Source organism: Hyperolius riggenbachi, chromosome 7 (assembly GCF_040937935.1).
Source record: "Hyperolius riggenbachi isolate aHypRig1 chromosome 7, aHypRig1.pri, whole genome shotgun sequence".
Classification (NCBI taxonomy): Eukaryota; Metazoa; Chordata; class Amphibia; order Anura; family Hyperoliidae; genus Hyperolius; species Hyperolius riggenbachi.
This window is the reverse complement of record NC_090652.1, coordinates 243813132-243830371: the sequence shown is the minus strand read 5'-3', so window position 1 is coordinate 243830371 and position 17240 is coordinate 243813132. Positions and strand designations below refer to the sequence as shown.

At 47.0% G+C, this 17240-nt stretch overlaps 1 protein-coding gene across 6 annotated transcripts in view; it reads right to left on the bottom strand.

The window, feature by feature from the left end:
* Nucleotides 1–17240, bottom strand: part of PDE11A (phosphodiesterase 11A) — a 749805-nt gene that overhangs the window by 664510 nt on the left and 68055 nt on the right. The gene's annotated exons all lie outside the window — the stretch shown is intronic.

Below are 17240 nucleotides of genomic sequence, written 5' to 3'. Positions count from 1 at the left end.
GCGCGACCGCGAATTTTCGCGCGAAACGATAACGTTTTCGCGCGCAAATGCGAATTTTCGCGCGAAAACGATGTCGATTTCGCGGCAAAATTCGCGTTTGCGCGCGAAAACGTTATCGTTTCGCGCGAAAATTCGCGATCGCGCGCAATGCGAAAATTCGCGCGAAAACGGCCGTGCTAACAGTTAGCACTCTTTTGTGAATCAAGCCCATAGTATACTGTGGAGGTGTTCATTACCAGCATAGCACCAATGAAAAGCTACTAAAATGATTTAAGGATGTGTCATAGTGGGCCCCTCTGGTCTAGGGGCCCCGGTGCAGTCGCAGCCTCTGCATCCCTTATTACTACGCCACTGCATGGGGGAACGCATTGAGCCACAGACATGACCACAAGACCAAGATGCGCTGGCAGCGCTACACCGAGTTGGGCCAACTGGATCTCCATCTGCTGCTGTTCCACGAGCAAATGCCCGCTCAGAATTTCGGGATTAGAGGAAGTTTTTCCACTGGCATTAGGATCTTGCTAACCTACCAGTTCATCTTTGGGTCCTTTTGTTTAACATGACTACAGAAGGAGGTACTGTATTACCACATATAACATTGCATCCATTACTTTAGTACTATATGCCACACAGGTAACCCAATGGGCTTTTGATCTATAGTATTCATCCATCATTACGCCAATGCAATCCACAATTTTACACTACCCTTTACTCTGGGCCACGGGGCTGGCCTCAGCCTCTGGCTGCACAACATTTCCAAATCTGCACTTCTCCCTCTTGTTTCCCAGTCCACACAGAGCTGAACAACTTGATGATGAAATAGTAGCAGTAACAGCCCTACCCACAGAAACTACTCCTAAGGGCCTTTTTCCACTAGCAATCACAATTGCTAAACACTAGCGAATGTGCAAGTCACCAATTTTTTACGCGATTGTGCATATGCAGTACATTACATTGCAAAATCACGGTAACAATCGCTCTGTGGCGCAAATGCGTATTTGTAAAAATCCAATCGTGGAAGTGGAAAATATCTACCGCGATTCCTATGTTATTTTGCAAACCCTAGTGATTTAAAAATCGCTAGCGACTTGCAATTTTGCGATTCAGCATTGCAAACGCTCAAAGCGGAAAAGGGCCCAAACTGCTTATATCGAGATGCTTCATAATAACGGTTATTAGGATTTCTCATAAAAAATAGTAGCATTTTAGCACTTTCTCAGATGGTATATTAAAATACCTATATGGAGATAGTGTTAGTGTACTCGTAATGTCTTCAAATAAGTGCATTACAGATTTCTGCTCTTTTTCTTTTTAAAGCACCCCTGAACCGGGTTGTAAATAGTATACTTTTTATACAGTTTAATTTCTGGTGCTGTGTACAATCCTCTCCCTCCCGTGTCCCCCCGTTCAGCTCAGCCAAAATATTCGACTGGAGCAAAATGTTGATGATGGGCGGGGAGGAGGTATCAGTACTTTCTCCTCTCTGCCCTTCCTTAGCTCCGCCCCTTGCACTCGTAGCTTATCGCTCCTGATCTGAGTACCGCACACAGCGCGCAGGGCAGCTGCGTTGTGTGCGGGCTTGTGGTAATTGAGGTCAGAATGATAGTGTATATTAGTACACTATCATTCTGACGACAATTACCACAAGCCCACACTTAGCGCAGCTCTCCTACACGCTGTGTGCGGTACTCAGATCAGAAAGGATAAGCGGCGCGTGCAGGGTGCGGAGCTAAGGGCGGGCAGAGAGGAGATAGTACTGATATTTCCTCCCCGCCCATCATCGAAGACTTACTTTAGCTGGAAAAATTCCAGAAGGTCTGCACACTCTGGTCTATTATTGGTCCAGCACCTCACCAGTGGTGTGCGACTTCTTTTCCTGTGCACTTTTACTTTAGCGGGAGACAGCGAGGGAAAGGGGGGAAGGGGAGGAGGATGGTGCTGTGATGTATATCACAGCAACAGAAATTTAAGAATATAAAAAGTATATTGTTCAAAATCCCATTCAGGGGTACTTTAAGGTTTATTGCGGGGGGGGGGGGGGGGGGGTGCGTCTGGCTAATTTTACCCTATTAGGGTGTTCCCACAGCAGTGTTGTGATTTTTTTTACTGAATCGCAAATGCGCTGCATGTAGCATTTTTTGGAGCGATTCAGCATGAATGAATGAGCAAAAACGCTCGTTCATCCAAACATGGCTCTGAAAATCACTTCACAAAATCACAATCGCTAAGCACTAGCAATTGCTATTGCGATTCTGGTGTGCACTAGCCCTGAGTTTGTTTTTAATTCTGTTCCATTACTTGCATTATTTAAACTATAACAGACCTGAACACTAGCCCACACTTTTGTCTTCCATGAGTGCTGAAGTGCTAATAACATCTGAACAGGGATGTTAAGATGTACAAACAAGATAAGAAAAGGGCAAACCAGAAGTAATGGGGAACAGTTAAGAATACTTTTTTTTCACGCAGGGATCAGCACACACAGTAGCTACTTTACTATTAAAACAAAAACAGAGTAAAGGTGGCCACTAACGATACAATTCGGCAAACAATCGTTTACAAACGCTTATTTGTATTAAAGATTAGAGATTATTGTTTGGGACCACTAGTGGATGAATATCTCCTAACCAATTTGATCAGGTTAATTAAATCAACACGATTTTTGGATCAATCCTGCCAATCTGATGGCATTGGTTAGGAGATTTTTAGTCCCAAATATTAATTTCTGATCATTCATAGGAATTTCATTCGTAAAATTGTATTGTTAGTGGCCACCATCTTTTACTGTACATCTTGGAGGGGAGATGCCAGTGTTCTATATCAGTACTGCAATTCTGGGCTAAAAGCAGTAATGCAATTAATATTGTATTCTTCATGACCTCATTAGAACACATTCCAAGCTCACTCAAAATTGTGATCATTCATTTTTCCTAAAGGTCAGAAGGTGTTTCTGGCATGTTAACAGATATACTGTAATAATTAACTCAGGGTCATTGTTTATTTGACAATTTCATTGAAGGGGCATCTCAGACAGCTGCTGTCTATTGCAGCAGCTGATGTCCATTCAGTGCTGAAGGCTGTCACTGCCTGACCTATATGTGATCATTCTAGGGCACAGAGACGTAACTACAAGACATGGGGCCACCAGTAAGACTCTGATGGGGTTCCCCAACATTGACACCGCTTTCTCCCTTACCCACTGGAGGATAACCTGGGACCATCTGCCAGGCGTTATAGAACACATGTGCCCTCAGCAGTACCTGATCTTGAGGCTGGACCCCTGTTCTGGGAGGAGTGATGTGAGTGGTTGCTAGAGATGGCTCGAACCTCCGATTTTAGGTTTGCGAACCTCGAACGCGAACTTCCGCAAAAGTTTGCGAACCTGCGAACTTTTAGAACCGCAATAGACTTCAATGGGCAGGCAAATTTTCAAAACTTAGACATTAATTCTGGCAAGAAAAGTGATGGAAACGATGTTTCAAGGGGTCTAACACCTGGAAAGGGGCATGGTGAAGTGGGATACACGCCAAAAGTCCCGGGGAAAAATCAGGATTTGACGCACAGCAGCGTTTTAAGGGCAGGAATCACATTGCAATGCTAAATTGGAGGCATAAAGTGCTTTAAAACATCTTGCATGGGTATACATCAATCAGGTAGTGTAATTAGTGTACTGCTTCACACTGACAGACAAAACCCACTGTGTAACGCACCGCAAGCAGCTGTTTGTGTAGTGATGGCCGTGCTGGACTGGTGTGCACCATGGCAAGAGTGCAGGTGAGGGCGGTTTTCAAGCCCATATGGTCACCGGGCTGAGGTAGCTTAATGACAGAACAACAGTGACTGTCCAGCTGATCATATTTGGTCTGTCCACAATGAAGCAACAACCTTATTATCTTGGGTGTGCCCCCCAACACATTCATATAGCTGGCGGTCATTGCTTCATTGTGATACGCAAGCCCCTTCACCGCGGCAAGGTAACGATCACGAAGGGGAATTGACACATGTACATGCCTTTTGTTTTGTTGCTGCAGCCGCAGTGCAGCCAGAAAAATTAGGCAGGCATGTACACGTATCATAAAAAATAGTTATTGTTTCTGTTAGCGAAAATTAAGGCATCCCCCTGGAGTCCTGGACCCTGTTGGTAGTGGCGGAGAAGGCAGTCATGCTGTGTGGGGACTGGGGACCGACTTAGTCTTGGGGCAGGCAGTCGCACTGCGGTGTGTGGCTTTGTTTTGTGTGCTGCTTTTCCTCAGTTAGTCATCCCATTGCAGTTTGTGCTTTATCATGTGCCTTCGTAAGGAAGTTGTGCCTACGCGGGTCTTGGTCTTTCCACAGCTCAATTTTTAGTGGCAGAGAGTACAGATGTTATTGCTCTCTTCTGAGGCAGACACACAAAAAATTTCCACACCGCTGAGCCCTGGGATGATGGCACTTTGGTGGTTGTCGACTGAGTGTTAAGTGGGGTGCCAGAATCAGAGCAGGAGGAGTAAGATATGTCACGGTTCCGTGCGGAAGCTAAGGAAGATGACAATCTTGGGGGTTGATGGCACAAGCCTTCAGAACACTGTACTTTGGTCCAGGGACACATGAAATCACCACAGCACGACCTCGAACAGACCTGCCGTGTGGCCTGCCTCTGCCTGTTTTGTTCATATTGGGGGGGATGAAATGAAAAGTATGCACTGACTTGACTAATACAATGTGCAGTCACACAGGTACCGTGAACAGGTATGCAGTGACTGGCATATAAAACTGCGTGCTGTCACACAGGTGCAGTGAACAGGTATGCACGGACTGGTATCAATACAATGTGCAGCTGTCACACACACACAGGTACCGTGAACAGGTATGCAGTGACTGGTATATCAAATTGTGTGCCTTCACACAGGTGCAGTGAACATGTATGCACAGACTGGTATTACAAATGTGCAACAGTCACACAGGTCAGATGCAGTGAACAGGTAGGCACTGAATGTGCTGGGCCTGGCACAGTATAGCAATTAGCAAGGGCCAGCTGCGACAGACAGGGCTGTGTCAGTGTCAGTGGGCCACACACACAAAAAAAAAAAGAAAAACACATCACAAGAACATTAGCTCTCAAAAGAGCTGTTTTGTGGTGCTTTTTAGCAACAAATATCAGTAAGGCGCAAGCTAACAGACCTCCTAACTATCGCTTTCCCTATCTCTCCACTGTCTCTCCCTTCTCTCACTAATACTGCAGTGCACAGAGTGAGAACATGGCCGACGCTGCTGCCTTCTATCCTTATATAAGGGGGGGCTCCAGGAGGAAGTGTACCACCAATTTTCACGCGAATAAGTTCGCATGCGAACTGTTCGGGCCATCACTAGTGGTTGTGGGGGATGCTACCCAAATTTTAAGGTGGCCTTCAATGATACAATTCCACGGCCGCTCGATCGTTCCCATAGCAATCAATCAGTTGAATACTCCCAACCTTATTTGATCAGGTAAATGAAATCGACCCCTTTTTGGAATCAATCCCATCAATCTGACTGGATAGGTTAGTGGAAATTCAGCCTTTAATTGGCACAACTTGTTCGCTTGGTCGTGAGATGGTATCGTTAATGGCCACCTTAAAATAGGTAGGAGAAGCTCCCACAACTGTAGGGGAGGGCAAAGACTGTGGGTACGCCAAACCACTCACATCCATGCTCCAGAAAAGGGTATCATTAATGGCCACATACACTTCAGCTCGGGAACACCATGCAACAGGAAAGATAGTATGATGCCAGGCTTGTAACTGGCAGTGCTGCAGGGTGATGGGTAACACTGAACAGGAGCATCAGCTTCACCTGGCAACAGATGAGGAAACTGTGTGGGACTATAGGGATTTCTGAGTACACTCCGATTTATGGAGATTTTTGCATTGTTTGAATAAATATTGATATTTTGGTATACTTGAATATGCAGCTTGCAGTCATTTTTTCACTAGGGCTCTTTTTCTTTTTTTTCTACCTCATAGAGGAAACTCAGTCATCATTCATTATTTTTGTACTAGGACCAAGGAAAGGTTTGCAGAGATACAAGGCCTGCTTCAAACAAGGCACTTTCGTCTCATGCATTAACATTCTTGTCTTTGCTTGCTTGACATGCTGCCTAGAAAGCTAGTCTCCTCCATTAATCTGCAGCCTCAAAACTATGTTTGTCAGGTAGTTTCAATGCTTGATCCCAACAATGAAGTCACTTCCAATAAATGTTTAAACACACAGTACAGAAGCCAGCAACAGAGTTACTCAGGAGTATGCCCCATCCACTCGTACTATTACATGAAATACTGGCTAATCATCCATGAAAACTTCACTGACCTCACGGTCATAACAATCATCCCAGCAGCGGGGGGCGGAGTTCGATGCTGTAGGTATGCATGCAGATCAGCAGCGGAGCAGAAGCGGAGCGTTACCTGCTTCCAGCAACAATACAGGTACTCGTCTTCACTCCCCTTCAGCGTACAAGTGTTATGCAGTCGACCAATCACTATGCAATTTCAGCCCTACATGACATTACATGACTCTGCATTTTCCTACAGGACCGGGGCCCCCTGCACCACACACACAAACCATACACACACACACACACACACACACACACACACACACTTTTTCTTACCAAAACGTAAAAATCACTTTTTTCTTATTCTTGTTAGGTGAACTAGAAAAGAAGGAAAATGTTCTGTGGTCTGCTGCACTCCCTCTCCATGACCGGGGGTCCGGGGGCTGTTGTTACTCCCCTCATCCACTCAACTGAGAAAAGGACGCCCTCCCGATTAAGTCTTGATCAGTACATTAACTGCTGATCAATCAAGAGGGTCCTGATTTTTAACACATTTTCATTGGCCAAAAGATGGCGCCGTGAGAGGCAGCCAAGGACACATCGGCTCCCGGCAATTTTCTGATTTTCTTACCTTAGCTTTAGTTTCTTAGTTTAGTTTCTTAGTTTTAGCTTCAGTTTAGCTTAGTATTTCAGCTTAGTTCTGAGCCAGTTTTTTTTTTAGTTTTAAGCCACCGAGATCCAGGGGTAGGGCGCCCACACCAGCGCACAATCTCCCGCAGCCACCGAGGTCCAGAGGCTGGCACCTACACTGCACCTTCCCACAGCCACCGAGGTCCAGAGGCCGGCACCTACACCGCACCGACCCACAACCACAGAGATCCAGAGGCCGGGCACCTACACCAGCGCGCAATCTCCCGCAGCCACCAAGATCCAGGGAACGGGCACCCACTCCAGCACACAATCCCAGCCACCGAGATCCAGGGCGCCCACACCAGCCGATATCCTGCCACCGCTGCCCTCTCTACAGCGCGAAGGAGATCCAGCGGCCGACACCGTGACCAGGAGACCGCCCACCTACCTACTGCAGACACCGGGACCTGGTAAAACCCAGCTGCCGACTCCGGAGCGAAACACCGCTGCTGCCAGGAACCACCCACTACTCTACACAGTCCCTCACCGGAGGCTGACGCTGCGGCCGGAAAAAACTGCCCAGCGGTCTGCAGCCCAGCTTCCCCCCCGCTCCCCGAGATCTCCACCAGTGTTCCATCCATCCACGTGGCTCGCACGTGGCTAGCCGCGGCCCACCCGGGACACCCACAAACTTTCCTCTGTCCTCCCAGTCTTCCACCGGAGGCTGAGGCTGTGGCCGGCAAAAAGCAAAACTGTACAGCGGCCTGCAGCCCAACTTGCCCCTGCTCCCCGAAAACTCCAGCGATCCATCCATCCACGTGGCTCGCTGCGGCCTACCCTCTAAGCAGACGCAGCTACCACCACAGGAGCAGCTGTGTAAGGCCCCCCAAGATCGCTGGCCCGCAGCACACGCCGGCACTGCAACTCCCGACCCTGCCTCTCTTAAGTCCTGCTGGAGAGGAAGCATGTGAGTAAAGCTGCTGCCAATATCATAAATGATTGTTACACGCTAAATGCCCCCTCCTTGAACTGCATGCCATGATCTTCCTGCTCCTGCTTACCTGCAAAAGACTGTCTTGTACTAGCTCCCAGCCTGCTATATGAACTGTCCTGCACTAGCCCCCAGCCGGTATATGAACTGTAGTGTGCTCCCTATATTTGTACTTCTCTTGCACTAGCTCCCAGCCTGGTATAAGAACTGTAGGGTGCTCCCTATATTGCGCTTCTGATGCCCCCACTCAACAACTGTGTAGCCTCTTTCTGTATGCAGGTGGCAACGTGCCACTAAACACCTGATGGCCAGTCCCATACCCCCTGCCTCGCAGGGCACCATCGCCTACACCAGAGCACAGCTCCTGGAATGGGAGACACAGGCACAGGTTCTGCCAATTTGGGACTCAGTTCGGTCACAGATCGATAAATCGATCGATAAATTAGCCAACATTAGCAGATTTCGGCCTAGGGGTAAGAGGGCGGGCGCTCAGGTCAGACTTAAAAGGAAGGGTCTGCGGTCTCCCATCCCAGCCATTCTATTAGCAAATGTCCGCTCCCTCCATAACAAACTAGACGAGCTGCTGCTACTACTTGGGAGCAAACCCTCGATCGAAGGCAACTCCCCGGTCCTCTGCTTCACTGAGACCTGGCTAAATTACAACATCCCGGACAACTCCCTCGACATACCGGGCTTCAATCTCTTCCGAGCAGACCGTGACCCCTCTCTCTCAGGGAAAAGTAAGGGCGGCGGAATCTGCTTTTACATCAACGGCGCTTGGTGCTCAAACACAACCATCCTGCACAAAAGCTGCTCTCCAGATGCCGAGATTCTACTTATCAACTGCAGACCTCAGTACTCACCAAGAGAGTTTACCTCCTATGTCCTGGCAGGCGTCTATATCCCCCCGGATGCGGACACCAAGATTGCCCTGCGTACACTCAGCGACACCATATTAGTGTGGGAGACCTCCCTCCCGGACTCCCTCTTCATCATCTTAGGGGACTTTAACAGGGCAAACCTTCGCCAGGAGCTGCCTCGTTACAAGCAACACGTCACCTGCCCCACCAGGAACCAAAACACCCTGGACCACTGCTACACGGTCCTTAAGGATGCGTACAAGGCTACTCGCCGGGCTGCCCTAGGCAACTCCGACCACTGCCTAACTCACCTGATCCCCACCTACAGAAGGCTCCTTCAAACCTCCAAGCCGACTGTCAGAACTGTTAAAAAGTGGACTGAGGAGGCCAAGGGTCAACTACAAGCCTGCTTTGATAGCACGGACTGGTCGGTTCTCGAGGCTCCCTGCCTAGACGAATGGACGGAAAATGTCACCTCCTATATCCGCTTCTGTGAAGAGTCATGCATTCCAACAACGAACGTCAAAATCTTCCCAAATAACAAACCTTGGTTCAATGGCAAGCTACGCCACCTACGGAAAATCAAAGAGGAAGCACACAAATCCGGCACCCCAGAGGAGTTCAGGGAAGCCAGAAACTCCTTAAACCGAGAGCTGAAGGCGGCAAAGCGGGACTTCTCAAACAAACTAAGACAGGACCTTCAGTCCAACAACACACGGGATGTCTGGAAAGGCCTCAGGGCAGCTACTAATTTCAAGCCCCCTCCCCAACACACACTTCCTAGCATTGCGCTAGCCGAGGAGCTCAACAAATTCTATTGCAGGTTCGAGCACCTTCCCACCCACTCTGAGGACCTAGCAATCTCATCCTCACCCGGGAAGCCTCCTGCCACACCCCCCCCCCCAAGCTGCCACTGCCCTCCAAGCACCGGTAACTGTTTGGGAGGCTGACGTATTACGGCACCTCCAGAAGCTCAACACCAGGAAGTCTCCAGGCCCGGACGGCATATCCCCAGCCTGCCTGAAAACCTGCGCAAGCCAGCTAGCCCCGATCCTAACGTCAATCTTCAGCAAATCCCTGACAGTGAGCAAGGTCCCTTCCTGCTTCAAGAAAGCGAATATCATTCCGGTCCCCAAGAAGCCAGGTGTTACAGAACTAAACAATTACAGACCGGTTGCCTTAACTCCAATCATCATGAAAACCTTTGAAAGGCTGGTTCTTCCCTATCTGAAGGAGCACACCGACACCAAAACGGACCCCCTGCAATTTGCATACAAGGCCAACCGGTCCGTGGAGGACACTATCAACATCGGTCTAGCACACATCATGGAACATCTGGATAAACCAAACTCCTACGCCAGGATCCTGCTCCTAGACTTCAGCTCCGCTTTCAATACCATTTGTCCAACCATCCTGTATGAAAACCTGGCACGACTTGGTGTTGACCCTAATCTGTGCACCTGGATCAAGGATTTCCTGACCAACAGGTCGCAGTTAGTCAGGATCGGCGGCTGCTCTTCCAGTGCCAGAATCACCAACACTGGTGCCCCGCAAGGGTGCGTGCTGTCCCCGATTCTCTTCTCACTGTACACGAATAGCTGTACCTCATCCGCAGACTCTGTCAAGGTCATCAAGTTTGCGGATGACACCACTATAATGGGCCTCATAGATGAAAACGGTGAGCACGAATATCGCAAGGAGATTGAGCGGATCCTCAGGTGGTGTAAGGAAAACAAACTCGTATTAAATACAGCAAAAACTGTGGAACTAATTGTGGACTTCAGAAGGAACGCTCCGTCTCCCAGTCCAGTCTCCATTAATGGTACTGTGGTCTCCAGGGTACACAGCGCTCGGTTCCTTGGTACCACCATCACGGACAACCTGAAGTGGGATGCGAACTCCTCCGTAATTCAAAAGAAAGCCCAGCAGAGGCTGTTCTTTCTCAGGCAGCTGAAGAAGTTCGGGATGTCGCAGGAGCTAATGATCAGCTTCTACTCTGCCACTATCGAGTCTATCCTGTGCTCCTCCATCATTGTCTGGTACTCCGGGGCTAATGCAAGGGACAAACACAAACTCCAAAGGGTAATCAGTGCTGCTGAGAAGATCATCGGGTCACCCCTGCCGCCCCTGGACATCCTGCAGTCATCTAGAATGAGGTCCAGGGCAAACAGGATCATTCAGGACCCCTCCCACCCGGGCAGTCGCTTCTTCGTCCCCCTTCCTCTAGGTCGCCATTATAGGACCATTCTCACCAAAACCACGAGGCATAAAAACACCTTCTTTCCCCAAGCGGTTGCTCTACTTAATTCATGCACTCTCCCAACTGACACCCCCTAATCTCCCTCAGCCACCCCCCTGCGGAATACGCGCACAGAAGAAACTGTCACCAGCTGGCCACGCAGTACCACATGTCACCGTACAGTATGTCTGCTTTGCATAAGATAGTCCTGCCAACCTGAACTATGAACTGCTGCTGTCTGTTAAACTGACGTCTGGGCGTCTCTGTAGCTAAGAATCTGTACCATGTGTTGTTTGCCAATTGCTGTCACTGTCTGTCAAACTGCGGTTGTGTCTATGTAGCCATTATCTGTACCATGTTGATGTTGCTTTTTATGCCAATTGTTTTTGATGCTTTTTATGCCAATTGCCGTGTGTCCACAAAAAATTCCGGGTGCGGCTCCTGCCGCACTTGGCGAATAAAGTTGATTCTGATTCTGATTCTGATTCACTTTGATATTTTTTATCAATTCCAATATATCTTTCTTTTTATTATTATAATAATGCATAAAAGGCTTTAATTTAGACTAAATAATGTAGTCCAGCTGCTTTTTTTCACTGTTATGGGAATTCCCCTTTAAATAATGATCATTGCCTGCTCCAGTTAATGACTAAAATTATTAATATGTGGTATTTTACCAAGAATGATTTCCTGTTTTCATGCGTCACCCTCAGTATAGGAGCGCGTGTAACATTTACACTGATGTACAACTCGAGAAAGTGACATTTCAGCAGATGTACTGTACAGCCGAATATCAAACCATCATTCCAGATACGTGTGCTTGCTGCTAGTCTGCTAAACCTAATCACAGCATTACCTTTAGCTGCAGAGCGAGTACAAGATACAATATATTCTGCACACAGAGTATACAAAACTTGCCAGAAGCAAAACAGCATAAATACATTAGGAACTTAATTCACCATGACACAATGCAATTTAAACAAGTTGCAGTATCAAAAAATGTTGAAGTTTTCCATCTCAAACACACAAAACAAATTCTGAAATTCCAACATAAGGGGAAAAAAAGTGTTACTTTTAGTTTTGAATATTGAAGAATGAGTTTATAAACATATTTGGATATAATTTCTGCCTCCATCACCCTCACTTCCTGTTTTTTTAAATCTCAAAGAAAGCAACAAACAAAACCTGTATGCAGAGTTGGGACAGTTGTGAGATTCTACACACAGCTTTCGTTTTTCATGAGTTTCCAAGCTTAGGTACACCTTTTGTGTCTTGGAATGTTATTAATTGCTTGCACTCTACTGTATTATACATTTATACATCATGTTAAATTTGCTATTGTAATCACCAGTTCTGTATTTTGTACCAGTGTTCATATTTGATGCATATCATTGTCTGTATCATTATGTATCCCTTGTTTGTTTTCTTACATTGTACAGCGCCATGGAATATGTTGGCGCTTTATAAATAAATAAATAATAATAATAATAGGGCACAGTTGCTGTCTTGGGCTCGGTTTCTACCAGTTTTTCACTGTACAGGGTCATCTTCACGGTCTTCCTTTCCTCTGTACTTTGTAGTAATCGTATTTATTTATATACGATATCAATTTGCACCAGCACTTTAATGATTTCTGGTATATCATACCTGCACAAGTATAGTTCTGATTGCTCCGAGCATGTTGTGCTGTACTGGCTGATTATGTTATTTCATCATTTATGATTTACGCCTGCCTCGTTGCCATTTGTTGCGTGTCGGCTGAGGCAGTACTGCTGCATTACTGACTGAATTTCATAGGAACATAGTTTGGTTGAAAAAAAGACATTTGTCAGGCAAGTTCAACCAGCAAAAAAAGCAATGTCCTGAACCGACGCATATCACAGTTGATCCAGAGTAATGCGAGATTAGATATAAGAAGAAGGTCCGGGGTGATTAAAAAAAAACAAAAATCTACTTACCTGGGGCTTCCTCCAGCCCCTGGCAGCCATCCTGTGCCCTCACCGCAGCTCCAGTAGCTTCCAGTCCCCTCCACCAGGTCAGCATCTACTGCGCTTCAGCATGTGTCTCACAGAGTCACACTGACATCATCCGGACTGTACAGCGCAGGCGTAGAACTACTGCGCAGTACAGTCGGATTGACCTCAGTGTGACTCCGAGAGCCACTCGCGTGAGCGCAGCAGGCATCTTGCACCGGAGGGGATCCCGGGCCACCGGCAGGGAGCGGAGCTGCAGCGAGGGCACAGGACGGCTGCAAGGGGCTGGCGGAAGCCCCAGGTAAGTAGATTTTTTTTTAATCACCTCAGACCTTCCCTTTAAAAGGGAAAAAAATCTTTCCCAACTCCAGCTGGCAGTTAGATAAATCCCTTGATCAACTGAATTCCTGGGATACCAGCCTACAGTGTATTTGTGCCTTTAAGCCGAGAATAATATGCTACTCCTGAAGAAGTGAATTATACAACTGTCTTATTCACAAACGCGCCGAGGCATCGAGTATACTGTATATCGGCCATTGTATAGCTATTGTTATTTGCGTATATACGGACACTCTGATCCCAGTGTGACCCCACTTTAGTTTTTATAGAGTGGGGGTCACTACTTAGGAGCGAATTCCGTTCAAAAGCCCCCCATACAGGGGAGCAATCGAAAAATTGTATGAGGAATTATTGTTATTGTATGTAACCCTGATTACTGTGATGGCTATATCAGCTTGTGTCTGTTCTAGCTACCGTACAAGCACATTTTCTTAAATATGTTTAATGTGTTTATAATAAATTATATGTTTTATTCATTAGATGAGCTGACTCAAAACTTGTCTTTATATTTCTGAATACATTGAGAAGCTGGTTTTCCCCAAACGCCCTATTTGCCTATATCAAGATTAGCATCTTATGAGGGCTAAAAGGGGCATGCCTATTTGTAACTTTATTGGATAATATTATTTACCAGGACCTATTGGCCTGTCTATACTTAAAGGGAAGGTTCAGGGACGCTGTGAAAAAAACAAAAATCCAAATCCACTTACCTGGGGCTTCCTCCAGCCCGTGGCAGGCAGGAGGTGCCCTCGTCGTGGCTCTGCAGGCTCCCGGTCTCCTCCGGTGGCGCGCCCGACCTGGCCAGGCCGGCTGCCAGGTCGGGCTCTTCTGCGCTCCAATGTGCGGCTCACTGGTGCGCGCTGACGTTATCGGACGTCCTCCAGGCTGTTCTGCGCAGGCTCAGTAGTTCTGAGCCTGCGCAGTACAGCCCGGAGGACGTCCGATGACGTCAGCGCGCACCAGTGAGCCGCACATTGGAGCGCAGAAGAGCCCGGCCTGGCAGCCGGCCTGGCCAGGTCAGGCGCGCCACCGGAGGAGACCGGGAGCCTGCGGAACCGCGACGAGGGCACCTCCTGCCTGCCACGGGCTGGAGGAAGCCCCAGGTAAGTGGATTTGGATTTTTATTTTTTTCACAGCGTCCCTGAACCTTCCCTTTAAGGCATTTGAATCAGATTCTTTGTGAGGTAAGATGTTCCAGATTTTAACCACTCTCACTGTGAAGGACCCCTTTCTAAATAGATGGCAAAATCTCTGTTGTGCAACCCTAGGGACAAAAAGCTCATCTGCCAAGCTTTTATATTTTTATATTGCCCTCCGATATACAGTATTTATACATGTTCCTTCTGTCCAACCTTTCTTGGTAAGGGAGATCTTCCATCCCTCTGATCAATTTAGTTGCCCATCTTTGTACCCATTGTAGAAGGTCAATGTCCTTTCTATAGTGTGTTGGCCAAAACTGTATCACATACTGCAGACGGGGCCTCACAAGTGATCAGAGAGAGTATTATACTAGAATCTTGAGATTTTATTTCCCATTTTATGCATCCTAGAATTGTATTCGTTTTAGCTTCGGCTGCTTGGCACTGTATACAGTTACTTAAAGGACTTCCAAGGCAAGGGGCAAGAATCTATTTTTACTCACCTGGAGCTTCTTCCAGCCCCTAGCAGCCATCTCAGTCCCTTGCCGCAGCTCCAGTGGTCCTTAGTGTCCCCACTGGCCGCCCGTAATGATCGCGACCTCGCCAGCGGGTCGGCTCTTCCGAGCCTGAAGGGGCACTTGTGCCTGCGTGACCATGCCATCTGGCATATACTACGCCTGCGCACAACTACTGCGCAGCCGCAGTGAGCGCCAAATGACGTGGACGTGCAGAAGAGCCGGCCCCACCAGTGGGTCGCGATCACTTCGGGCAGCCAGCGGGGACACCGAGGACCACCGGAGCTGCGGCGAGGGACTGAGACGGCTGCTGGGGGCTGGAAGAACCTCCAGGTGAGTAAAACTAGATTCTTGCCCTTCACCTCGGAAGTCCTTTAACTTGCTTTCAACCAGCCCTTCTGGTCCTTCCTTCTCCAAGTCTAAAGGTTCCCAGCTATATGCCATTTATTATATACGGTGCTGTACCATCAATGTGTCCAAGGTGGATGACTTTACATTTATGAACGTTAAATTTAATCTGCCATGTGCTTGTGCATATGGCCATGTTGTCAAGATCCTGCTGTAATATGTCACTATCCGTCTTAGTGTTGATAATTCTGCAAATACGGCTACATTACTCTGTAGTCTGTCTACTAAATCATTAATATATAGATTGAAAAGAATTGGACCAAGAACTGACCCCACTGCTAACAGTTTCCTATTTTGAGTATTTCGTTTACCACCACTCTTGGCCTTCTATCCCTTAACCAGTTCTCTTTCTACATACACACATTTTCACATGCAGCAGTATTTCACCATATGTAGCAGCTGATCACATACCACTTGCAACAATCATTTTATGTCTCACCATATGTTATCCAATTGATTATATTATAGTGAGAGATTATTGACCGTCATGCATTATGTATTCAGTGCTTATTTGGAGGCTCCCTTTCCTTTTGTTTTTAATACTTTTGATCAGGTTTAATAGAGATCTTCACATCAGCACAGTGGTGAACAGATTATGATTATTGTAATCACGATTGGGGTTGTTTTTTCTTCTTTTTGTTCTTGTTAAAATACAAACAAATGTGGGACAGTTTCTCTGAGAAAAATCTATCTAAATCGTTGTGCTATAACAGAAGCCTGCCTAGTTACTCAGGGCATCTGCTCCAAGTTTCCTTCAGTTTTCATTTTGAGTGATCTATACAAATTACTAAGCTGAAGTTGCAGCATGTTGCAGCAGCCATGTGGAAGAAGGAAGTCTGTCTCAACTATGGTAACCAGGAGTCAGGGAACAAATATGTATTTTGCTACAAATTATGTGACATGGGGTATTTTATTTATGTGTCTGTTCTAGTAGCAGCCTAATATACTCAAGAGCCCAGGCTGAAAGACCTGTCACATTCATATGAGGGTGAAAATGGCGGCTCTCATTATCCTGATTAAGGGATAACTCTGTTTCAGTCTTCAGAAAGCACAAGGCAAGGTGCAGAGCTATTACTCCGGTTAGTCTCCAGAGAACGGTTATTGCTATCTTGTTACTCCTGGAATTGAATTGTTTGAAAATTATTCAGTTCATCAATTCTTGCAGCAAACCCAGGAGAGGTAGAGGTAAATAAATAAACTATTGTTATTCCAGCACTAAAAGTAATTGGAGCATTCACAAACTCACTGTTGCTGCAAGGCTTTGCGAGTCTCTACCTCTCTTATGGATAATGGATGTGCTAGCAGTGGCAGAATTCAGCCTGGCAAGGCGACGGTTATTACTTTATTGTTATACAGGTTAGAATTTTTAGGAAATAACTGACGTGGATCTAGGGGGTCATAGTGCTAAAATGTACTTGACACTTTATTTACTTTTTGCAAGAAATAAGGCTAAGTTCACTGCATTGGTGTCACTAGGGAGGCAGTAGGTGCGGACCGCACCAGGTGTCACAAGCAGAAGGGGTAACACCAAGCTCCAAACTAAGGGAGAATGGATTACGGCTATGTAAATATAGACCAGGCAAGAGCCTGAAGTACTACTCCCTCCTGCTCTACTTTCTTCTGGCTGCTTTGTGTTGAGCTGATAACTGTGTTCAGAGGCCACTAGGGCCACATTGTGATCACCTTAGCATCCCCCTATTCCCCCCTTAGCAAAGGTGTCCCATCTAATTACCCATCCCTAATAGCGAGTGTATCCAGCAAGGTACCCCTTCCTCATCCTCCACAGCAAACATGGCTAGACACTCCCTCCCCAGTGTGTACCAGGCATAGCAATCTTTCATGGTGGATGCGCCCACT